General features: G+C 38.1%; 1 long non-coding RNA gene across 2 annotated transcripts in view; it reads left to right on the forward strand.

Annotated features, from left to right (window-relative positions):
* The window catches only part of LOC119866304, a 43,445-nt gene extending 34,527 nt beyond the window's left edge, over positions 1-8,918 (forward strand). For both annotated transcript variants that reach the window (XR_005379664.1, XR_005379665.1), the window contains 3 exons: positions 1,852-1,932; positions 7,545-7,740; positions 8,546-8,918. This is a non-coding gene — a long non-coding RNA (uncharacterized LOC119866304). The remainder of the gene's footprint in view (positions 1-1,851; positions 1,933-7,544; positions 7,741-8,545) is intronic.
* The last annotated feature ends 16,700 nt before the right edge of the window (positions 8,919-25,618 follow it).

Genomic DNA, 25,618 nt, shown 5'->3' on the forward strand with positions numbered 1-25,618 from the left:
TGTGTTTGTTGTGTGCCAGCTGTGTAAGTAATTAGATAAGGAGCCCAAGGCACCATGTCTATTCCACCATAACTGGATCCTGATCTCCAAAAAATACTTTTCAATTCCTGTGGCCTTTTCCTCTCTCATTCTGAAGCAGAGGGCTGAGAGCCATAATGATGATGTTGCCATTCAGGGGCTGCAAAAGAGCTTCAAGCTGCCAGCCCTCTTTATCTTGTCCTGACGCCAGATGGCTGAAACCTGGAGTGACTCTAAAAGGCATAAACCTGATGCTACAATTGCGAATTAAATATTGGAGGAAGAAAAGAAAGAGGTTAACTTCCATTTCATCCAATACATAAGAACACAGGGAAGTTAAGGCAGTATGATGTGTAGAGGTTGGATTTGAGATCGATTAAAAAGGCTGTATGGGGGAGGGATCAGTTTCAAGGGGGAAAGAGGAATGGGTGCAGTGAGACCAAGAGAAAACTATTGCAATCATTTTTTAAAAGATAATAAGGACACCCTGGGAAAGTGTTGGAAGGAATGATGAGGGAATAACAAATCTGAGAAGTATTGGGGATGTATTGGGAAAGGATGGGTAATTTATTGGTTGAGGGTTGGTTGAGGGAGCAAAGATGATCCCCTTTCTGCAGACCAGCTGGGTGGATAGTTTGTGATCACCTGAAATGCAGAATGTAGGAGCAGCAGGGGGTATGAAGAGAAGATGATGTAGAGGTTGTAGCAGCTTAAGCCTGCTTGCTCCAGGGTTGTGGGTGAAGTAGGTAGCACTGCCACCGGCTAATACCGGAAGGAGTAGGAGTGTGTTGGGGCCTTGAGAATGGTGAAGATTTACAGCGGTAACTGAATATAGGGAAGACGTTGACCAAAGTGGGGGAAAAAGAGCAAAGGGCAAAAGTAAGGACTCAGCAGAGCCTGGAGGACACAGATGGACAGAGTAGTATGAGTTTCTCTAGCAGTGTCGACTGCCCAGCTGTTGGAAGAGAAAGAGCAAAATGTGGCACCAGTGGACCAAGAAACGAGCTTCAAAAAGGTGACATTCTGAAAGACATACTCTGGTCTTGCATCCTCGGATTGCCGAAGTCTTGGATGAGTTAGGTGGTATCTGTTCAGGCCAGATACTGATCTCCAGAATTTTTGTTTTAAACAAATCGCTGTGTGAAGAAATATACTTTGAATCATCAGTGTGAGAAAGATTCGAAGGAGCTAAGGAAGGAGGACAGGAGACCAACCAGGAAGCGGTCTGTGGAAACAAGAAGGTTCTGGTTTAAGACGTTATTAGTTGAGGGCCTTATAAAGCCAACAGAAAGGTGGATTTCTTTCTTTGAACAAAAGCTAGCCCAAAACCCCACAAGTAGTCTCTTTGTTTGCCCAATTGTTTGTCTGTATTAAAAGAGGAAGAAAATACAGGGGTGTTATGTTTGAGAGATAGTATGATTTGGCAGGTAAAAGCACAGGCTCTGTTAAATCAAGCCCCTGGGTTCAAATCCCAACTCTACATGGAAGACTTGTGTGGTCTTTGACAAGCTACCTAATCGTCATCTGCAAAGTGGCAATATGGATCTCACTTCAGTTATATGGTTATTGTAAGAATTAAATAGGTTAATACACGTGAAGGGCTCAGAAAAACTGCCCCGTCCACATTAAGAACTCAATAAATGTTGGTATTATTCTCATATCCACTTAACCCAAATGCCATCATCCCAGAGTCATCTTGTTCTTGATGTTAAAATGAGCATAGCCAAAGATCCTATCTCCAGTGCCCCCGCTTCCCCATTTGTGTGCATTCCTATAGATTCCAGAAGCTCTTGCTCACTAAACTTTCACCTTTCTCCTCACCCCCTACGCCAGGTGCCTTTTTTTCTACCTATTGGTCCAAAGGTAGAATACGGCCTCTTGTCCTGGATTCCCCTGGTGTATCTCCATCGCAAAGTAAGTTAGAAGAATTTTCTCTGAGGCTCTGAGGGTAGTAGAGTGGCAGCTTGTAGCACAGCACTGCAGCTTGCCATATGGGCCATCACACACCTCTGCTTTCAAAAGTCCACTGGACATTCCCATCGCCAGGAACGTGTCCCTGCTCCCATGTCCAGTTCCTGGGCCCTTCCTCCCTTTCAGCTTCACCTTCTTCATGTCCCTTCCTTTTTAGTCTGGTCTCCTCATGTTCTCTTTCCTGTGCTGCCAGAGGAAGCCCATCTATTTTTCTTTATTGTTCACAGCAATTAGCTTTCCCTTTGGGTCACACTCCACCTTCCAGAACCACATCCTTTCAGGATGTTTTGTCAAATAAATAAAAAAAAAGATATGTTCACTGGGAAAGTGCTGCTGTTGGCTTTTGAAATAAATTTTTTCATTAAAAGTACTTATGTTCATAATAATTGCTACCTACTATTATCAATGCCTAATCATATCAATGATTCACAAACTCCAGTAAAAAGTATCCTTCTATTCAATTTACTAATATTTTGTGGAAAAGTTTTCCACCTTTGTTCATGAGGGAGACTGATCTGTAGTTTTTTTAATATAATATTTGGGACAGTGTTTGTTGTCAAGATTCTGCTGGCCTCAGAAAATGAGTTGGGACGCATGCTCTTTTTCTCTTCTCTGGAAGAGTTTGTGTAAAAGTACTGTTATTTCTTCTTTAATGCTTGGATGAGTTTACAGGTGGGAGCATTGGATCTGGATTGTGTTTGTGTATGTGTGTGTGTTTGTGTGTGTGTGTGTATGTGAAGTCTTATTGATGGGAACTCAGATTGTTTTTATTTTCATGTTTCCCCACATGAAAAAAACTAGTTATAAACTCCATATGGCCCATAATTCCTATACAAATGTAAGAACAAAATTTGTATGCTAAAAATCAACAAAGCTGTAAAAAACCATTATAATCAATAGTAACCATATTATTTCAGTGTGATGGATAGTTGTTTTCTTTGGCTAAGTTGCATTTTGAAATGTAGACGCAATGTTGTTTGGGTCTTCTGAGTTTGCTGTACCTAATGTGCCAAGGGATGACTCAACCGTCTCATCCCTTTTCTTCATCTGAAGTATGAGAAACTTTTCTCATAAGGTGCACAGTGACATCATTTGGCCTTCATGTAGCTGAAATGCCTCATCTATGCATTAAATCCTCAACCGCTGGTTTTTACACTAGTCTTAATCATTAGAATAGTCCATTATATTACTTGGTGGCAGAAGGTTGTTTCAAGTTGTCAAATCAATCTCATTTATTAACTAATATGTGAAATCGAAATTGTGTGCTGTGGGAAAATCTTTTAATTGAAAACTATCATTCAAAAGAGAACTTGCACGTTTATAGCTGGTAATATAATTCAACTGGAGTGTAATTGAGAATAAGGGAAAGTCATTTCTGTTTTGATATTAGGACCCCTAAGGTCTGGCTGCTGATCTACCATCAGGCAAACATGCTTCCGATGCCTTAAATGTGGACACTTGAAGTGACTCCTCTGGGCTACTACAAATGCAGTTAAAATTGCATGATGGTACTATGGATGGTAAAGTGGCTGTCCAGATGATTCCTGATATGTTGATGATACTCTTAAAGATCATCATTAAAAAGAATACATAGACTTAAAGTGTTCCTGTAGGGAACATGTAGGCCATTGGAAATGTACTTACAGACCCCCATGAGTCTAGGGACCCTAGCTGAGAAACACTATTCCATATCAAGGAATCAAGTCTTAAAAATTCTGCTACTTCCGATGGCCTGTTCATCATCCAATTCTGTTTTTCTTTCTTTTTTAAAAAAAAATTTAAAATATCTTTCCTGTGTGCACCCTGCTATTCTTGTCCCAAAGCCAGCATTTCCTTGTAACAGGGCTCTTACTGCTGGGAGGAAAGATTTCAGGCTTTGCGTCTGCACCGGCAAAGTTTACACCAAGTGTTGAGCTAAGAGGACTTCGCTGTCCCCTAACAAGTACTGTGAAGAGAATGGCTGCCTACTCTGGCAGGATCGTATTCTCGCATGTGGTTGTTGTTATTTAGGTTATTTGTTTATCTTGTGACCTGCCCCTCTTGGGGCTAGACCAGAAGCTTCTGTTGTCCCAGCCCAGCAGAACCAGAGGATAAATACCTTAAATCCTTGGCTTTTAGGTGTCCAAAAAAAGTCTATCCTATTGAAATGGCCAAGTCTGTTCATTAGCTCTTCAGCAGGGGTGGAGTCTTAGACAGAGTTAGGGGAAAACTTCGAGCAGAAGCCGAGAGCAAGATGATGGTGAGGATCTTTATTCATTTTGATTTATTTATTTTTAACTTTTTAAAATGTAAATTCAATTTGCCAACATATAGTATAACACCTAGTGCTCATCCCATCAAATGCCCTCCTTAGTGCCCTTCACCCAGTCACTGCATCCCCCCACTCTCCTCCCCTTCTGCAACTCTTTGTTTTTCCCCTAGAGTTGGGAGTCTCTCATGGTTTGTCTTCCATTCTGATTTTTAGCCCACTCAGTTTCCCTCCTTTCCCTTATAGTCCCTTTCGCTAGAGGATCTTTAAACAAGTGAGCTGTGCCCTGCTCCCCTGCCTTGTGGTTAGCTCCAATGTGGGGGAGGGGATGGATCCTAGAACAATTCTCAAAATGTAAGAAGCCTTGAGTAGAGGGGACAGGTTCTCTGCTTCCTCTCTAGAACCCTGGGAAGTTTTCATTCAGCAGCAGCAGCAGCAGCCCATGACCAGAGACTTAGAGACAGAAACACGGGGAGCAGGGCTGGAGGGGTCTGAGGCAGCCCCAGCAGGTTTCCTGCAACCCATTTTATACGATAAAGGAATTGGAAGGAAAGCAGAACTTTTCCATACCCCAAGAAAGCACAAAAAATAGCTGTGAGCAAAACTGACAGATCTGAGGTCGTTATATCAGTTGTATCAGTTGTAAGATCAAACGGCATCAAAGGACGGTACGTCTAAAGAGTCACTAAGAATGTGACTGCTTGGGAGCTGCCAGCAAGGGGAGGTGGGACAATGGCCATGGTTATGACTGGACAGATGGCTGTGGACAGATGACTAAGTCCTCGCTTTCTCCCCTGGTGCCATGATGGTGCATGAACCCCACTTAGATGCTGTCTCAGGGAGAAGGAGGGGAGGGGACAATCCCCAGTGACAGAACCCAGGAGAGCAAAAATGATCTGGGATTCACTAATCATGTTTTAAAAATTAGTTTTCAGTATCTAAATTTGGCAAAACGTTCAAAAGAATCATCAACTTAATTGATAAGTTCTGTCCTATAAACATATTTATCAAAGAAATATATCCTGAAGGCAGACAAAAGGATATTTTCTGAGAAAATAGCTGGGCTTCCATATTTGCACACTTCAGTCTAGAACTATTGAATTTAACAGTGGCCCCAGTTTAGGCACATTTGCTCAGAGCTTAACGGGTACTTCAACAGAGAGAGATCTACTCAGGTAGACAAAATCTACAAGACAGGATTATTTAAAAACATCACCAATTTAAGACCTAGTAATCATAAAATGTAAATTTGAGAAAATTATGGGAATTAACTTTTTTTAAAAAAACATATTTAAGAAGGTAAATCCTACAAAAGATAGACATAATGTTGAAGATAGGTAATGTTAAGAAACGTATTAAAGTTTGTGAATATGTAGAAAATTAATTATATATATTTTTACAAGGAAACACAGTTTTTCATTTTATTTATGAAAAACATAGATTTGTAAAAGAGCAGAATAATACGTATAGAGTTTACTGAATTTTCATAAACTGGAATCAGCAATCAGATCAAGAAACAGAGCACACCCAGGACCCCAGAAGCCCTCCTCCAGTGCCTGCCTACCCCTCTCAAGGCAACACTAGCCTGGCTTCTAAAATAACCGTGGATTAATTTTGTTTCTTGAATTCTATTGATGCCTTCTTTTGTGTCTGGCTTCTTATGCTCAGTATTCAATTTGTGAGGTTCCTCCGTGATTTTTGTCTATAGGGGTAGGTTGTTTATTCTCATTGCTATATTTTTCCATTCTACAAGTATGCCACAATTTTTTTTTTCACAATTTAAAAAAATCTATTCCTCCGTTGATGGACATTCGTGATATTTTCAGTTAGGGGCTTTTGGGAATAGTGCTGTAAATGATACAAGTGTATTCTTGTATAATTATTTTGATAAATATATGTATGCTTTTCTGTTGGGTACAGTCTTATGAGTGGAATTACTGGAATTATGTACATGGTGTACGTAGATTTAGCTTAAAAAGATGCTGCTAGACAGTTTGCCTAAGCAGTCGTGTCGATGTGCATGCCCGTCTGCAGGACCAGTTGTGGTGGCTGAGGGCATCCTAAATAACATTTGCATTTCTTCTTCTCCCACTTCATTTTCAGTCTTCTTGGTCTATTTTTCCTCCTCCTCCTTCTTCTTCCCCTTACATACTCTAATACTATTATTTCACTTGCCTTGTAGATTATACCATGCATTCTTGACTATTGCAGACTAATATAAATAATAGTGAAAGGGAAAATAAGGGAAGGGAGAAGAAATGTGTGGGAAATATCAGAAAGGGAGACAGAACGTAAAGACTGCTAACTCTGGGAAACGAACTAGGGGTGGTAGAAGGGGAGGAGGGCGGGGGGTGGGAGTGAATGGGTGACGGGCACTGGGGGTTATTCTGTATGTTAGTAAATTGAACACCAATAAAAAAATAAATAAAAAAAAATAAATAAATAAAAAAATAAATTGTCACTGTTACTACTTTTTGGATAATGCAAAACCCAGAGAACACTTTATTCACCCTTTCTACCCTTTATGTTATTCTTGTATTCTAATTCTACATATATGCTAACTATATACATTCCTATCAGTGTTTTGTAGAAATAACATTCACTTAGATTTGCTCCTCATTCTCTTCATTCTTCATTTCTATGCTTCCATCTTGGATAATTTTTCTACTGCTTAAAAGTGCCTTAATCTAAAAAAATAAAATAAAATAAAATAAAAGTGCCTTAATCTTTCTTTTCATAAAGGGTCTACTGGCAACAGAGTCTCCCCATCCCTACTAAAAATGTCTTTGTTTCACTTTTCATTTTCTTTAGGTTGTGTGGCAGTCACTTATTATCAACACTTTGAAAATGTTATATCTTTGTCTTCTGGATTTTATTATTTCTATTGATAAGTCAGCTCTCAGAATTATTGTTTTTCTTTTGAAAGTAATGTCTCTTTTATCCTGGCTGAATTTACATTTTTTTGTTTGTTTCTTTTCAGTGATTTGATTATGTTGTGCCTAAGTGTGGTTTCTTTGTATTTATCCTGGATTCATAGAATTTTAAAATATGTGATTTGATATCTTTGGACAGTTTAGAAAATTCTCAAATATTTCATCTGCCTCATTCTTTTTCTGGGTTCCGATTATATGTATGGTAGGCCCTTCTATCATTATATATATATATATATAATTTTGGGAGGTATATATATAATTTTTTGGGAGGTAATTATATATATAATTGGAATATATATATAGTGGAATACATATAATTAGAATTATATGTGTATTTCTGTTTGTTTAAATGTTTCTCTCTCTTTATGTTTTAGATGCTGTACTGCATCACTCATATTCCCCAGTTAGGATTGAGAGGCTTAGTTTCCCAGCTGCTGGGTATGTTGGTGCTGACAACTCTCAAGTGTTTGTCCTTTCCAAAAATTTAATTCAGCTGAAGCTAGCCACCTCCCTGAAGTTCAAGACCTCTTCCTGGGAATGGCCTGCCTCAAATGACTGATCAATGCAGAGGTATAAAAGATGAGCCCTGTTGCTCCCCGCCCTTGGTAAAATTATAAAGGGCTATTTCAGCTTGAGTGTTTCCTGTGGTGTTGGCTGACTGTATTGAGACCTGATTATTCCCCCTGCCCAATTCTATTCTCTTCACTTTCTTTACTTCCCTCCAGATATTTAACTGAAGAGCTCTTCTCTCCCCCCCCCCAAAATTCCTGAATTCTATTCTCTAAGAGTCTGCTTCCTAAGGAATCTGACCTGCAATACTACCCTACAGTTAGTAATTTTTCCTCTTAATCTATCTTGCAGTTTACTAATCCCGTCTAATGCTATGACTGGCTGTGGTTAAGGAATTATTGAGTTTTTAAGTCATTCATAGTTCTATTTCCTTTTTTTTTTATAATAGATTTCACTTATTTGAAGAAACTCTTCATCTTGTTAAAATTGAACTTGATAACCATAATATCTGTGCGTTTGTTTCTGGGTTTTTTTTTTTCTTGTTCCTTTCTACTAACATGCTTGCTAATTTTTTAAATTGAATGTTGGACAATATGAAAAACCATGAAGATTGGGATGAGGTCTTTTTCCTCCCAAGACCATTTAATTTTCTTCTGGCAGAGAGGATAGGGTAGATTGCCTCTCTGCAGTTAAGCATAGATATGCCTTGAAGGTGGATTTCAGCATTGTAGAAACCTGTTTATTTCTGGCTCACCCTTGCTCCTGTGTTCAGCTCTGTAGGAGTCCTACCTAGAAACATGAAGTTTGTAAGAGGTACCTCTTACTTCGATGGGTTCTGAATTCTGTTTTTTTTTTTTTTTTCCAGCGAATAGAACTTCTGAAAGCTCTGCTTCTCTTCTCAGACTATCATCTGATACTTTCTTCTCAGTTCATGCTGCTATGTGAGACAAATGCTCCACAGGAAAAAGCGTAGACCTACTGGGCTCACGTCAATGATGTTGTCTTCTCCATGATATCTTGGTCTTCAAGTCTCTCCTCTTAGATAGTTCTGCAACATTTTCAAAAGAAATCTTAAAGCTTTCAATTCCACTTCGCTTGTTTTCTTTTCAACAACCTGCTTGTATTCATTTTTAATGTTTAGGCAATTTCTTTCAAGTTTTGTTCTGATGTACCAAGGTATATTCTTAAGGCAGAATTCCTTTTTAAAGAGTTTTTGAATAGAACTCTTGTACATGTATACCAATATAAGCCAACCTATTAATAGTGTGTATATATGCATTTATTTCCAGTGCCCATTTCCCTTCCCAAAACTGTCCTCCATTGGAAATACATCATTGTATAACAAAGAATTTTAAATCTTGAGAGCGGAGGCTTAATTTAGTCACTTCAACAGAAAGTCCTAGCCTCTCATGTAATTTCCAGACCTAGCTTTATGGTAGGGAGGGTTAAGTAGAATCTCCTGGAGCTCTTTGTCCAGAGCAAATAGTAAAAATGAGCCCATATTTCCTGCTATTGAACTCATCTGTGTGACTATGAAGCCCTAGATGTTGGAGAGTGACAGCGGAGTATCATAAACTTAATCGAATGGTAGTTTTAATTGCAATTCTATTCCTGGCCCCTGGATTGTAATTATTGATCTGGTTTTCAACCCTTTTTCGTTATTTTGTGCTTCTTCTATGTTACACTGATTCATTTTCACATCTCAAAGTATAGCCAGTAATTCACATTTTGAGATAATCAACCAAGCAAAGAATTAAAATCATTTCTAGCTACTCTAGCTAATATATCCTTAAATTTCTAAGTGCACTAATATCCTTACATTCAGCTGACATAATGATATCCCCACCCCCACCCCACCTTGGTCTGCTCTGGTACCATCAGAATCCATTTTCTTATTTTTTCTGCCAGCTTAGCTTTATTGTCATCACTACCCATATGTGGTAGGTTGAAAAAAGGGCTGCAAATGACTTGCCCCATTCCATTAAAAAGTAGAGTCTATTTCTCCACTTCTTGAAAATGAGAGGCTTCTGACCAGCTTTAACCAATAGAACATGGAGAAAGCCATGTTGCTCAAGTCCTGAATTTAGGCTCCAAGAGGCTTTGTAGCTTCTGCTTTGACAGTGGGAACCATTCCACTAGCTCATGAATGAACCCAAGCCAGCCTGTTGGCGAATTTGAGATTGTACAAATAGTCTGCCGCCATCCACTTAAGATCCCAGACATGTGAGTGAACTCAGACATGAATAACTGAACCTGACCCAGACCAGAAGGACCATCCAGGCCTTCTCAGCCCAAGTTGATAACTGGACTCATGAGCTAGATAAAACTGCTGTTGCTTTAAGCTGCTAAGTTTTGGGTTGGTATGTTATGTAGCAATATGGAAAATTAATTAGCAAAGTTTTGTTACTTTTTTGGCATGTGAGCATTCTCCTCCTGGATTTGACTTTCTAATTGGTCTCCTGGGGGATGCTGGGTTATAATTAAAACTCTGAAGGCAATGAGAGGTGGTATAGGTGGAGCCTGAAGAGACTTGGAACAAGAACAGTGTCAGGCAGGCTGATTCTGCTCTCAAAGGATGATTACTAGAGTTTGGGGAATTCAGAATCCTTATTCCTCCCAAATGTTACCATTCTAATTCTCATGGTTCCACTCTTTCTCAGTCAGTGCTGTTTCACGTGAAATACATTGTTGACTTAATTCTTCAGCCCCCATGATGACACTCTGCATCTGATTTTTATCTATATATCAATTTATCTGTTTTATTAATCAATATGTTTTATCTACTAGCTATATCATTCTTAAGAGATTTTTTAAGGGTTACCTAAAAAATTTTTACTCTGATTTTTTTTCAGGGTAACCCTGAGAAACTCCCTGGTTCTCTATGTCTTTATCTAAACACTTAGGACACTAAGCCTGAAATTTTCTTTAAGTTCTGAAGTGTAGTTAAAAGCCTTTACCACTCAGCACTCGTATTTCATATTGTGTTATGGAAGTAGCCCTCATATGCCAAAATCATTTCCTCAACAAGCACGTTCTCCATAAGGCTGAAAATGATAGTTTAAGTAGCTACTTTGCCACTGCTAGTTGTGAATTATAAGTATTCCATTATTTAAGGGCAAATGGATCTTCACTATCTAGCCACGCATCCAATTCCGATAACCAGTCTCAGTCAGTCAAGGTACCTCAGTGTAAGCTCAGTGGTAGGTAGCAGAATCCATTCAAGCCAGTTTAAGGAGAGATTTAGTTAGGGAATTAGATGCTTGTAAAACTTTGAGAGGTGACACAGCAGTCTCTAGGCTGAGTTTCTAGGAATGACTCCCAAAACCGTACTGCAGAACTCGTTTGCAAAGTGAGTGAGCTTGTGCCTCTGCCAGTACTAGGAAGCTGGGGATGTAGGAAGCTCCTCCACAATTGCTGGTTCCAGAAACCCTCCCACCCCTGATCTCTGCCATGATGTGGACCAGGTAAATAGATCTTCTGCTCCTTCTCTCTCAACACCCATAAAGCTAAGGATGGTCCAGAGAACAAGCTTCTTCTGTGTCTCACACAGAAATACCCTATGGCACTGTTTCCCAGAAGCAATAGAGTACAGCTTCTATTTTTCTACATAGACTAGAATTTGAATCTTCCAAATTTCATGCAGGTGTATCCGCTTAGCCTAAGCTATGTAACTGGCTGAACTATAAAGGAGTCTGGGAAATACAGTTTTTCACTTTTCATCCTCTATTTCCTGACTATGCAGAGCAGATCTGTTGTCTGATGACATCAACATCATCTGGAAGGGCAGAGAGATGAGTGGGCTTATCTGTTGATTGTGACACAGGACTAAAATGCACATGATATGCTTTGTGCATTTGCTGGTAACATGGGTAATGCTCAATGAATGCTTTTTTTTTTTTTTTTTAAAGATTTTACTTATTTATTATAGAGAACATGGGCAGAGGAGGGGAAAGGCAGAGGGAGAGGGAGAAGCAGACTTCCCACTGAGCAGAGAGCCCAACATGGGGCTCCATCCCAGGACCCTGAGATCATGACCTGAGCCAAAGGCAAACACTTAACTGACTGAGCCACCCAGATGTGCCCATGCTGTTTTTATTGTTGCTGGCCTGGCATTGCTCCCCAGAGGTGAAAGGCAAGCTCCAGGGTAGGGGCAATCTGAAGAATCAGGCCAGAGTAGAAACATACCTTTATATATATCTATTTTATTTTTATTTTTATTTTTTGTGCCACCAGTGTTATGCTCTTACAAAAAGTTTTCCCAAGTTACCAATGCTGGAAGGGGATTAGTTTTCAACGAGCAACTTTTCAGAGGGTCTCTCTCATCATGACCTCCCTTCAGCAATTATTTCAATTTCCCACTGAAAACAATTCCACTTTCTGTCCTCATCTTTGTTTCTCAATTTCCTGGTTTCCTTTCTTGCTTTTCTCTTCCTTCTTTGTCTCCCTTTCTTGCCTTTAAAAATAAGGTTTTTACATTATTAGAAATACTTGGTATTCTTTTTTTTTTTTTTAGAGTCTTTGACTTCACTATGATGAGTTAATATTTGTAAAGCATTTAAAAACAATTCCAGGCATACAGTAAGCATTGTTTGAAATATTCACTTTTATTTACTAACTTAATTCACTAATTAAAAATGGACCTATCTTAGGCATACTCCAGGGCCCACCATGCTTTATAGTGATGTTCTCTTAAAACTTCAGGAATTAAACCACTTTGGCTGTGATGCAAGATGGGTCAATTTAAACTAAATCTTGCTCTTGAGAGAGGAACACTAGAGGATGATTCAGTGTTAGTACAGCAAAGATCCTATCACTCCATAAATGTCGAGAATATTCTGATGCTGAACATCAGGTCTCACTGCATGTCATTAAATCTAAATACTATAAATAAAAACAACCCAGTTGCTGTAGATGCTCAATTTTGCATTTCTTTTTACACCTGGTTTCATGCTTACTTGTACTTCTGCTTAACAAAATTGGATATGAGTTTTCCAGAAGAACCCAGGAATGACTGAAAAGGAAATATACCCCTATTCATCACACAAGTTTATTTGGGACAATTTTAATTATATCCCAAATGGTTTTTTTAAAGGCCTTGAAAGCAGTAAGAAAATAGGGATACACTGACAGAATAAACACTTTCAAGTCTGAAAGATGTTCTAGAACCTGCATTCAGAGCCCACATCCTGGGAAGCCTATCTGGGAAAACCTTGCAGGTAGAGATGTCATTTAAGACTTGTGGGATGAAGAGGCAGGGGGTTGTCAGTGGGAAATTCTGGCTCACCTGGGGTTCTTACAGCTGTTATCTGCTTTGTTTTCCTGCACTTCAAGCACAGTTGGATTTAAAAAGGCTGTTTGATGGTCTTTTTGTCCGCACGTGCTTGCTTATGTTTTCCTTAGCTGTGACCAGCCCAGATGGACACCGTGTGCAGAGCTCTCCACCTCTGAGATAGCAATATTATTTCTCTTTTTTAATTTAAATTCAATTAGTCAACATATAGTACATACTTAGTTTCAGATGTAGTGTTCAATAATTTATTAGTTGCATGTAGCACCTCGTGCTCATCACATCACATGCCCTCCTTAATGCCCATCATCCAGTTACCCCGTCCCCCCTCCTCTCCAGCAACCCTCAGTTTGTTTCCTATAGTTAAGAGTCTCTCATAGTTTTTCTCCCTCTCTGATGACCTCCCACTCAGTTTTCCCTCCCTTACCCTGTGATCCTCTGCACTTTCTTATATTTCAAATATGAGTGAAACCATATGATAGTTGTCTTTCTCTGATTGACTTATTTCACTCAGCGCAGTACTATCTCTTAAGTCCCTTCAAAGGAGTGTTTTACAATCTCTGCCCCTCAGCGTTTGAATGTGAGGAAATGACTATTTTAAACAAGCATTGCAACAGACCTCAAATTTGGCACCTGCTTTGTTAGATGTACCTTACGAGTAAACAGGATGGCAGAGTGGGAGACTCTCAACAAGAAGAGCCATTAAAAGAGCTTGATTCAAGGATATGTCCTGATGTTTGCAAACCTTGTCCCTTACAGGGAGGTATATACTTCAGAGTGTAAGTTCTTCAACAATGTTGATACCCATAAATGACTTGCAGCCAAGCAAGGATCCAGCTGTTTTCTCCAACTCGAGTGTATTGCATCCAGCATAGTCAGTGTAACTGACCGATGACTACCTTGTGGGTAGGATGTCCACATATCTCCATTTTCCAGGACAGTCCTGGGTTATGCATATTGTTGTACATTAATCCAGTTAATTGTCCCATTCAATCTCAAGCATGTCTAGGTTTGGATGATAAATTTTATGGATGATAGAGTTTATTTTTAAACAAGAGGTCAGGAAAAAGTTACGCAGGATACACAGCATCTGCTCATGCTCTGTAGAGTTTCTGGAGCCCTGATAAATTGTGGGGATTCATGCTAGTTGAATTGGGACCTTAATGGAAACTTCAGTGACAATGGGGGCCCCTCCTTCCCACTGATCCATACCTTTCTGATTGCTGTGTCCTCCCTCTGGCCTTCCCTTAAAACTGTACAAGAGAATTGGCATTCATTAGCTCCTCTTTACCCACCCCCCCACCTTCCTCTCCATCTCCTAGCTGCTACAACTGTTGTTCCAGATTGTTTTTAAATTACATTTTATTTTTTATTTTTTTATTTATTTTTATTTTTATTATTATTTTTTTACATTTTCTTTTTTAAAAATATTTAATTTACTTATTTGACAGAGAGAGAGAGAGACAGAGAGAGAGAGAGCCAGAGAGCACAAGCAGGGGGAACAGTAGAGGGAGAGGGAGAAGCTTGATCCCAGGACCCCAGGATCATGACCTGCGCCAAAGGCAGATGCTCAACCGGGTGAGCCCCCCAGGTACCTCTACATTATATTTTCTGTGTTGAGACACTTTGCTGAACAATTTCAATGCATATTACAGTTGTCCTATAAGAAATTATTTCTCTTAATTATATGCTGTACTGGTTACTTGTTCATTTCTTCTAGTCTTGTTCTATTCCTTGTGTCCTTTCTTTCTTGGATTGCATTTTTATTTTGAGTAGTATTTTCAGAAGGTTATGTGGGTGGCAAAATTTCTAAATTGCTTGCATGCTCAAAATCCTCTTCATTTTGCCTTCATAGTTGAATGCTAATTTGGCTGGAAAAAGTTTCCAGATCCTTTCTCCTCAGAGTATTTTCGCTATTCCTTTATGACTTTCTGGCTTTTCCATTTGCTAGTCTGAAGTCTGGCGCCAGATTCGCTCTAACTCCTTTGTAATTTTTCCTTTCCTTTCACCCCCTTTCTCTGTTTTTGAAAGTTTGTAACACTTTTTTTATCCTTGGAATTCATAAAAATCACAAAGGTGTTGTTTCTTAATATTTGCATAAAACATATGCATGTCCTTCTTCAGCATATGGAAATTTCTTCCATTATTTGATTTTATTTACCCACTCACCTTAGTGGGTAAATACTAGATCTCTGGATGTAGCTCCATGTTTATTAACTCCTTCATAGTTTCATTTCTTTTTTGAACTGTTCTTGGAAAAGTCCTTCGCTCAACTTCTGGGTTGCTCAGAATGTCTCTTGTCCTCTCTCACCTTCTATTCAATTCTTCTACTGAGTGTTTATTTCAGCAAGCCTTCCAGGAGTTATTTAGTATTCCCATGCTTAAATTCCATACTATCCCTTTCTCATTTAATGGCTATGATTTTCTTGAATTTTCAGACCTTAAAGGTTTTATTTTTAAGATTTTAGTTTTCTTGCATTAATTATGCTTCCCTTGAAGACAGTCCTTCTACTTATTCTATTTATTGGCTTTTCCCCCTCAAATATTGGGGCCTGGCTCTCTATTGGGTAGGTTTGTGTGATGGGTGGGCTTCTTCTGAATGCCAGAGAAGCCCATCTTTGGGGTAGAGGGCTCTATGTCCACAGTGAGGGTGGAAATAATCTGGGGCCTTACCTTTCTCCTCTCTCTACCTCCAGGGCTCATGCTGGGCATTCTCTGAAAGTAAACTCCATTATTCTGAGAGGTATTCTTTGAACGGTAGACTGGGAGTAAATGCTATTGGCAATGGCTGGAAAGTGGATTTCCGCACTCTGTCAGGTTTTGCCAATATTCAAGTCCATTTGCTTCATATTATTCATTCAGAAATTCCTTAATATTTTGGTCTGCTGATGACCTAGCTTTTGGTTTTTCAGTGGTTCTATGGGGTTTTGTTGATGTTGTTCTGATATTTTGGAGAGAGAAATAAGTAGTCCATCCATTTTGAGCTTTAAGTAATACCAATTCAACTATTTTAATCCCATGGAGGGTTTGCCCATTCTGAACTGTATGGACTTTATAGTTGGTAAAAGTGACTGTAAAGCTTCTGTTTATCCTTTCTAATGGTGTCTCCGATCTTATGATTTTTCTAAATTCTAATTCCTATTGAAGGAAATCCTGTCATATCCCACAACATGGATGACACTTGAGGACATTATAATAAGTGAAATAGGCCAGTCATAAAAAGAGACATGCTGCATAATTCCTCTTATATTTAAAGTAGCATCTAAAGTATGGAAACCTTAAAAGCAAAGTAGAGTGGCAGTAGCCAGGGATTGTGTGAAGGGGGAAAGAATTGTTTAATGGATATAGAGGTTTAGTTTTATAAGATGAAATTCTACAGATCTATTTTATAGCAAGTTGCTTATAGTTAAGGCTATAATTTTAAAAAAATGGTTAAGATGGTAAACTTTATATGTTTTTAATAATAATAATAATAATAAACAGAGCTTTAAATCAATTTGAGAGAAGCATTACATAGAACTACTGAACTACTCCAGGAAGAAGGAAACAATTGGCTGAAATTTGGCTGTAGCTGTAAGTGCCTGGTATCAGACCCTAGTCTAACAGCCGTTTCACAGCAGCAAGGATAGTAGAGAGCTTGAATCTCTGGGGCTTTTTTTTTTCTTCTTTGGGGCTTTTGAAAGGGCAGGGTGCACACATGAGATGTCAACAGGTCAGACAAATGCCAACTGTTACACAGTAAAGTCCATGTTCTGAAGGTGAGTGGGGAACAATTAGAGATTCAGCAATGCAAGTTTCATCGGTAGATCACATTCCTACAAAACTTTTGGGGAGTCAAATAATGCTTGGGAGATAAATTTCTTGTGGAAACCTATGTGTAGTTCATGAAGTTATGAGCGTGTTTTGAAGGTTATGTTGTATATGTGAATGTGCTGTGAAAAGCTAAAAATACACAAGGTAGGTATTAATCATAATGAAATCAGCAACAAGAAATTGTTTTGAATAGATGCTGGTGAGGGTGTAGAGAAAAAGGAATGCTCATGCACTGTTGGTGGGAATGCAAGCTGGTGCAGCTACTGTGGAAAACAGTATGGAGGTTCCTCAAAAAAATTAAAAATAGAACTAACCTATGATCCAGCAATGGCACTACTGGATATTAACACAAAAGTTACAAAACACTAATTCAACAGGATACGTGCACCTCTATGTTTATAGCAGCATTATTTACGATAGTCAAATTATGGAAACAGCCCAAGTGTTTATCAATTGATGAATGGATAATAAAGAGGCGATGTATATAAATAAACACAATTGAATATTCAGCCATAAGAAAGAGTAAAATCTTGCCATTTGCAACAACGTGGATGGAGCTAGAGAGAATAATACTAAGTGAAATAAGTCGGAGAAAGACATATCATTTCACTCGTATGAAATAAGAATTTAAGAAATAAATGAGCAAAGGAAAAGAGAGAGAGACAGAACAAGAAACAGACTCTTAACTACTGAGAACAAAGTGATGGTTACTAGAGAGGGAAGGGGAGATGGGGGGAATAAGTGATGGGGATGAAGGAGGGCAATTGTGACGAGCACCGTATGGGTAATGTATGGAAGGGCTGAATCATTATACCATACACCTGAAGCTAATACAATACTATGTATTAACTAACTGGAATTAAAATAAAAACTTAAAAATAATAAAAATGAGCAGATGATTTGGTCTTGCTATTTTTACACCTCTATTTTGACCCTGCTATCTTGACTTAGACATTTTATCTTGGAGAACTTGGATCATACAAAAAATTTTTTTGATTCTGTGCTTCATAAACACTGAAATCAGAAAAAAGAAGAAATTGTTTTGACCTGCTTTTCTTTTTTATATAACCATTTGCCTAACTTGCTAAAAGCTAAACTTAGACTTAATTGTCCTCCCTATTGCAGGACAACTCTTCATGCTGCTGTTCTCAGTGCACGGTTCCCATTTCATGGTAATAACACCACACTAAACATTAAGGAGAAGTCATAAAATATCCAAGTTCCAAGGAACTAACTAATGTATGAAAATTAGGAGATACTAATGTGATCATTTGATGGAAAATCATGAAAACAAAAAACAGATTTTTTTTAAAAGAATTTAAGAATTTAAGAATTTTTAAGCTGTAACTTTATTTGGAATGGGAGATTTTCCTTACACAATGGTTTTTAAAACCTCCAGAAAACTATTTTAAAAGTAGCCTTTTTAAAAAGAAAAGTAACCTTTTATTTTAGAAGGGTGTTGCTTACATAGTTTTCTATCCTCCTATCTTCTCATTATTAATACTTTTTTTCACAAATATATTATCCCTTGTAATCAAATCAGGTGGCTAAATTACTACCTATACTAAGATATGCGAGATCAGAAGCCTTTGTTCAGGTCACTTTTAATTGTCAAAATACTTATTTTAGTTACAACCATGAAAATACAGGTAGACTTGATGAAGCATTTTTAAATCCACAAAATCCTAGACCGTACATTGTAATACAGATTCATTGCTCTGGGCTTCAAGAAATGTTTGTATGCAGGTCTTCCTCTCCAACACCCCCATCCTCCATTTCACCTGTCCCCTGACCCACCTCCCTTCTGGTAACCATCAGTTAAGAGTCAGTCTTTTAGGGTGCTTGGCTGGCTAGGTCAATTAAGCATCTGCCTTTGGCTCTGGTCATGATCCCAGGATCCTGGGACTGAGCCCTGAGCAGGGCTCCCTACTCAGCAAGAGTCTGCTTCTCCTTTTCCCTCTGCCCCTGCCCCCACCCCACTTATGCGTGCTCTCTCTCTCTCTCAAGTAAAAACAAAAAAAATAAAGGGTCTGTTTCTTGGTTTGTCTCTTTCCCTTTGCTTGTTTGGTTCCTTAAATTCCACATAGGAGTGAGGTCATATGGTATTTGTCTTTCTCTGACTTATTTCACTTAGCATTATACTGTCTAGCTCCACCTATGTCATAGCAAATGGCAAGATTTCATTTTTTTATGGATGAATAATATTCCATTGTATATATATATATGTTGGTTGTTGGACATTGGGGCTGTTTCCATAGTTTGGTTATTGTAGATAATGCTGCTATAAACATAGGGGTGCATGTAGCCCTTTGGATTAGTGTTTTTGTATTTTTAAAAAAGATTTTGTTTATTCATAAGGGACAGAGACAGACACAGGCAGAGGGAGAAGCAGGCTCTTCGCAGGGAGCCTGATGTGGGACTTGATCCCAGGACCTGGGATCATGACCTGAGCCAAAGGCAGATGCTCAATCACTGAGCCCCCCAGACCCCCAGTGTTTTTGTATTCTTTGAGTACCCAGTAGTGTGAATACTGAACTATAGAGTAGTTCTATTTTTGTTTTTTTGTTTTGTTTTTGTTTTTGTTTTTGTTTTTGTTTTGAGGAGCCTCCATACTGTTGTCCAGAGTGGCTACACCAGTTTACTTTTCCATCAACAGTGCAAGAGGGTTCCTTTTTCTCTACATTCTCATCAACGCTCATTGTTTCTTGCAGTTTTTATCTTATCCGTTCTGACAGGTATGAGGCGATATTTCATTGTAGTTTTGATTTGCATTTCTTTGAGTGATGTTGAGCAGCTTTTCAAGACTCTTTCTTGGGCTAATGGGGAAATAAACTGGTTAGACTGAGATTATTCCATCTATTAGTTTTAAGGCACTTTTGTAAAGTGGGCCTTATTTCTCTTGTCCGTTCATACTGGGAGAAATTATTAAATAGATAGAAACCGACCTGGATTACTCCGGTCTGAACTCAGATCACATAGGACTTTAATCGTTGAACAAACCCTTAATAGCTACTGCACCATTAGGATGTCCTGATCCAACATCGAGGTCATAAACCCTATTATCGATATGGACTCTTGAATAGGATTGCGCTGTTATCCCTAGGGTAACTTATTCCATTGATCAAAAATTATTGGATCAATAAATTATATAGTATTTTGACAGGTCAGTCTAGATTTTTATCACTCGGGAGTTTTTTTATTTTCCGAGATCACCCCAACCTAAATTGTTAACCCATAAAAATGGTGATACATTATGCCTAGTAGCTTAGTTATATCCATGTATTTGGGTTAATTAATTAAGGCTCCATAGGGTCTTCTCCTCTTATTGTTTTATTCCCACCTCTTCACCAGAAGGTCAATTTCACTGATTGGAAGTAAGAGACAGTTAAACCCTCGTGTAGCCATTCATACAAGTCCTTATTTAGAGAACAAATGATTATGCTACCTTTGCACGGTCAGGATACCATGGCCGTTGAACAGATGTCACTAGGCAGGCAGTGCCTCCAATACTGGAGATGCTGGAGGTGATGTTTTTGGTAAACAGGCGGGGTTTGTGTTTGCCGAGTTCCTTTTACTTCTTTCAATCTTTCTGTGGATGCATCCCTGTGTTGGGTTAACAATGGAATTGATAAAATTAATCCAAAAATAAAATACTTATCTTGTTAACTATCAGTGGATTATCTGTTTCTAATATAAGCTTATGCAGGGAGAAATAATTTTTGTTACTCATATTAGCATTGTTGTTTCTATATTTAAATAGATTAACCCAGTATAAAATTAGGAGTTGATTGAATATTGTTGGAATCAAGTGAGATTGATTGTTGAGCTTGAACGCTTTCTCAATTGATGGCTGCTTTTAGGCCAACTATGGTAATATTGATATTTACTCTCTAAGGTTGTATCCCTTTTCTAAAAAGCTGTACCTTTTTAGATTATATTTTAAATTTACATTAAAATTATAGGGTTTTTTTAGGTAAATTTAAAGTTGAACTAAAATTCTGTTTTCGGGTAACCAGCTATCTATCACCAGGCTTGTTAGGCTTTTCACCGCTACCTATAAATCTTCTCACTATTTTGCGACATAGATAAGTTGATCCTGTAGATTGTTCATAGGTAGCTCGTCTGGTTTCTGGGGGGCTTAGTTTAAGTTCTTTTTGTTAAGCTATTTCTAGCTAATTATACAAAAGGTAAAACGGGTAATCCTTGCTGTTTTGTACTTTTAAAATGTTTTTCATCATTCCCTTATGGTACTATCTCATAGCTCCAATTAAAATTTCTACCTCCTATACCTTTGTGATTTAACTAAATGTTTTGTTTCAGAGTGATAAACTAATGTACTTTAATAATACAGTGATTTATTACACTATTAATTAGTTTAATAATAAACTAATGTGCTTCAAACTAATGTACTTTAGTTTGAAGTTTGTTGGGCTAGCTTTTGTTCAAAGCGGTCATAGTGCATGAAATCTGGGTGTAAGCCAGATGCTTTAGTTAAGCTACACTTTGGTTGATCCAAGCACACCTTCTGGTATGCTTACCTTGTTACGACTTATCTCCTCTTGTGTTTTACTGTCGTTAATATGCATGGAGTTTTTACTTGAGGGGGGTGACGGGCGGTGTGTGCATGCTTCATGGCCCTATTCAATTAAGCTCTCTCTTCTGGACTACTAAATGCTCCTTCAGTTTTTCATTTCATAGAAACTTTCATAAAGTTGTTCTTAAAATAGGAAATGTAGCCCATTTCTTCCCATCTCATGAGTTACACCTTGACCTAACATTTTTATGCGACACGATTGTGTGTACTACTCTTCCTTTGGAGGGTTTGCCGAAGATGGCAGTGTGTAGACTGTATTAGCCAGGGATGGGGAGGTTTATTGGGGTTTATCGATTATAGAACAGGCTCCTCTGGAGGGGTATAAAGCACCGCCAAGGCCTTTGAGTTTTAAGCTGTTGCTAGTAGTTTTCTGGCGAATTATTTTGTTAATGGAATGATTTACGTTTAGGGCTGAGCATAGTAGGGTATCTAATCCCAGTTTGGATCTTAGCTATCGTGTAGTCAGAAGTTTTAAAGTCACTTTCTTAGTTTATTTTATGGTAACTGTAGCTTTTTATGACTTAGTTAACTTTTAACTGTAGTATAATATCATCTTAAACACGCTTTACGCCGTGGGCCTATTAGTTTGGGTCAATCGTATGACCGCGGTGCTGGCACGAAATTCACCAACCCTCTTTAGTAGAGCTTAGTGGGGCTGTGGCTTAGCAAGGTGTCAGGAGCTACTTTAGAGTGGGCTTGAGGGTGCTACATGGGTGGCCCACCATGTAGCACCTGCCTTCGGCCCAGGGCGAGACCCCGGAGACCCGGGATCGAGTCCCACCACGAGCTCCCTGCGTGGAGCCTGCTTCTCCCTCTGCCTGTGTCTCTACCTCTCTTGCTCTCTCACTGTGTCTCTCATGAATAAATAAAATACAATCTTAAAAAATAAAATAATAAAGTGTGCTTGACCCCCCGCTCCTTGAACTGCTAGTGATGCTGGGGGCGTTCTCACTGGGGTGTGGAGACTTGCACGTGTAATCTTACTAAGGACTCACAGGAGGCCTAGGACCACACCCTTGTGTTTATGGAGTCTTATGGCTCACCTGGGCACTTTCAGTGCCTTGCTTTATTAATTAAGCTACGTTAACTGATAGTCTTATGATAGTGTGTATTATGTTGTGGGAATAGAAGTGTGAATTTATTGTGTATTGAAGGGAGGGGTGAAGTCAAGGAAGTCCTACCTATAGATAGATTGCAGATTTAAGCATTGAGGTTGTTTTGTTAGATTAACTTGAGTGACAGGATGACCATGTGAAGTTGAAATACCTTATGTACGTTACATTTACTTAGTCCTGTTTTGGGGGTTTGGTGGGACACGAATAGGTATATTGTAAACATTATAAGTTTATGGGGGAAACGGGGGGTTGGTTGAGTTAATGTCTCATGTGTACGCATTACATGTACGTGTATACCTGTACATATGTACGTGTACATGTGTATGTGTATGTGTGTGCGTATACATGTACGTGTGTGTACGTGTGTACATGTATGTGTGTACGTGTCTATTGCTCATCTGTATGTCTTCTTTGGAGAAGTATCTGTTCATGTCTTTTGTCCAGTTTTTACTTGGATTATTAGTTTTTTGGGTATTGAAATGATTCAGCTCATTATATATTTTGGATACCAACCCTTTATCAGATCTGTCATTTGCAAATGCCTTCTCCCATTCAGTAGGTTACCTTTAGCTTTGTTGACTGTTCCTTTTGCTGGGCAGAAGCTTTTTAGTTTAATACAGTCCCAATAGTTTATTTTTGATTTTATTTCTCTTGCCTCAGACACATCCAGAAAAATGTTGCTAAAGCAGATGTCAGATTACTGCCTGTGCTCTCTTTAAGGATTTTTAACATTTCAGGCCTCACATTTAGGTCTTTAATCCATTTTGAGCTTATTTCTGTGTATGGTGAAAGAAAGTGGTCCAGTCTCATTCTTTTATCTGTGGCTATTCATTTTTCCCAGCACCATTTTTTGAAGAGACAGTCTTTTTTCCCATCATACGTTCATTCCTCCTTTGTCAAAGATTTAACTGACCATCTAATTGTGAGTTTATTTCTGGGTTTTCTGTTTATTCCATTGATCTATGTGTTTATTTTTATGCCACACTATTTTAATTACTATCACTTCGTAATAAACTTGAAATCTGGAATTGTGACACCTCCAGTTTTTTTTTTTTTTTTTCAAGCTTACTTTGGCTATTTGAGGTCTTTTGTGATTCTGTAAACATTTTAGGATTGTTTGTTCTAGTTCTGTATTGGTATTTTGATAGGGATTGCACTAAATCTGTAGATTGCTTTGGGTAGTATGGATATTTTAACAATACTTGCTCTTCCAAACTGTGAGCATGGAATGTCTGTCCATTTCTTTATGTTGTCTTCAACTTCTTTCACCTTTATTTTATAGTTTTCAGAATACATTTCTTTCACTTCTTTGGCTAAATTTATTCCTAGATTTTTTATTGTTTTGGTGCATTTGTAAATCGGATTATTTTCTTAATTTCACTTTCTGCTGCTTCATTATTAATGTATAGAAATGTAACAGACTTTTTTTTTTTTTTTGTAACAGACTTTTGTACATTCATTTTGTATCCTGTGACTTTCCTGAATTCATTGATCAGTTCTAGTAGTTTTTTAGTGGAGTCTTTTGGGTCTTCTGTATATAGTATCATGTCACCTGAAAATACTGAGAGTTTTACTTCTTACCAATTTGGATGCCTTTTATTTCTTTATTTTGTCTAATTTCTGTCACTAGCACTTCCAGTACTATATTAAATAGGAGTGGTGAGGGGATCCCTGGGTGGCTCAGCAGTTTAGCGCTGCCTTCAGTCCAGGACATGATCCTGGAGACCCAGGATCGAGTCCCATGTCAGGCCCCCTGCATGGAGCCTGCTTCTCCCTCTGCCTGTGTCTCTGCCTCTCCCTCTGTGCCTCTCATGAATAAATAAATAAAATCTTTAAAAAAATAAAAAAATAAATAGGAGTGGTGAGAGGAAGGCATCTTCCCCTGACCTTAGGGAAAAAGCTCTGTTTTTCCCCATTGGATATGATGTTGGCTGTGGGTTTTTCATATAAGGCTTTTATTATGTTGAGATATGTTCCTTCTACACCTACTTACAGAGGGTGTTTTATCATGAATGGGTGTTGTAGTCTGTCAAATTCTTTTTCTACATCTATTGAAATGATCATATGATTTTTATCCTTTCTCATATGGATGTGACCTATTATGTCGATTGTTTTGCAAATATCAAACCACCCTTGTATCCCAAAAATAAATCTCACTTGATCATGTGTCTGACGTTTAATATATGGTTGGACTTGGTTTGCTAACATTTTGTTGAGGATTTTTGCATCTATGTTCATCAGAGAGATTGTCTTGTAGTTCTCCTTTATTGTGATGTCTTTATCTGGTTTTGGAATCAGGGTGATACTGGCTACATAGAGTGAATTTCGAAGTTTTCCTTCCTCTTGTATTTTTTGAATAGTTTGAGAATAGGGATTAACTCTCTGAATGTTTGGTAGAATTCACCTTGAAGCCCTCTGGTCCTAGACTTTTTTTTGGTGAGGGTAGTTTTTTGATTACTGATTTAATTTCATTGCTGGTACTTAGTTGGTTCAAATTTTCTATTCCTGTCTCAATTCTGGTAGATTATGTTCAAGTTATTTTAAACTCACATTAGCAGAGTGTGTGTAAGAAACTGTTAATATAGATTAATAGAAAAACAATTCTAAAAAAATTGTAAAGGATATAAACAAGCAACTTTCCAGTGATGAAACAGTGGTTACAAACATATTTCTGAATATGTATAAACTTCAGATTAATTAAAACAAAATACTGTATTTCCCCATCATAAAGGCGACTAATAAATAATGACAATATTAAGGAGTTATCAAATTATAAGGAGATGAATATTGTCTTATACTACCAGTAGAAGAATAAATTGATAGTTATTTTGGAGAATAATTTGACAGCTTCTATTAAAGTTGTATGTGCTATTTGGCCCAGCTAGAGAAACACCTGCTAATGTATATAGGTAGATGTGAATTATGATCTGCAGAATTTTTGTAATAATGAAAGAATTGCAAACAATAAATGACTATGACTTGAGGAATAGTTAAGTATGCTATATTAAACAGTGGGGTTATCTTAGTTAAGGCAATAAACCCAATCTACGTGAATCAATGAAAATTTCAAAAAATTATACTCTTAAAAAGTTATAGAATAAATATAGTATATAAATTTATGTTTAAAAA

Source organism: Canis lupus, chromosome 27, assembly GCF_011100685.1.
Source record: "Canis lupus familiaris isolate Mischka breed German Shepherd chromosome 27, alternate assembly UU_Cfam_GSD_1.0, whole genome shotgun sequence".
NCBI classification, from domain to species: Eukaryota; Metazoa; Chordata; class Mammalia; order Carnivora; family Canidae; genus Canis; species Canis lupus.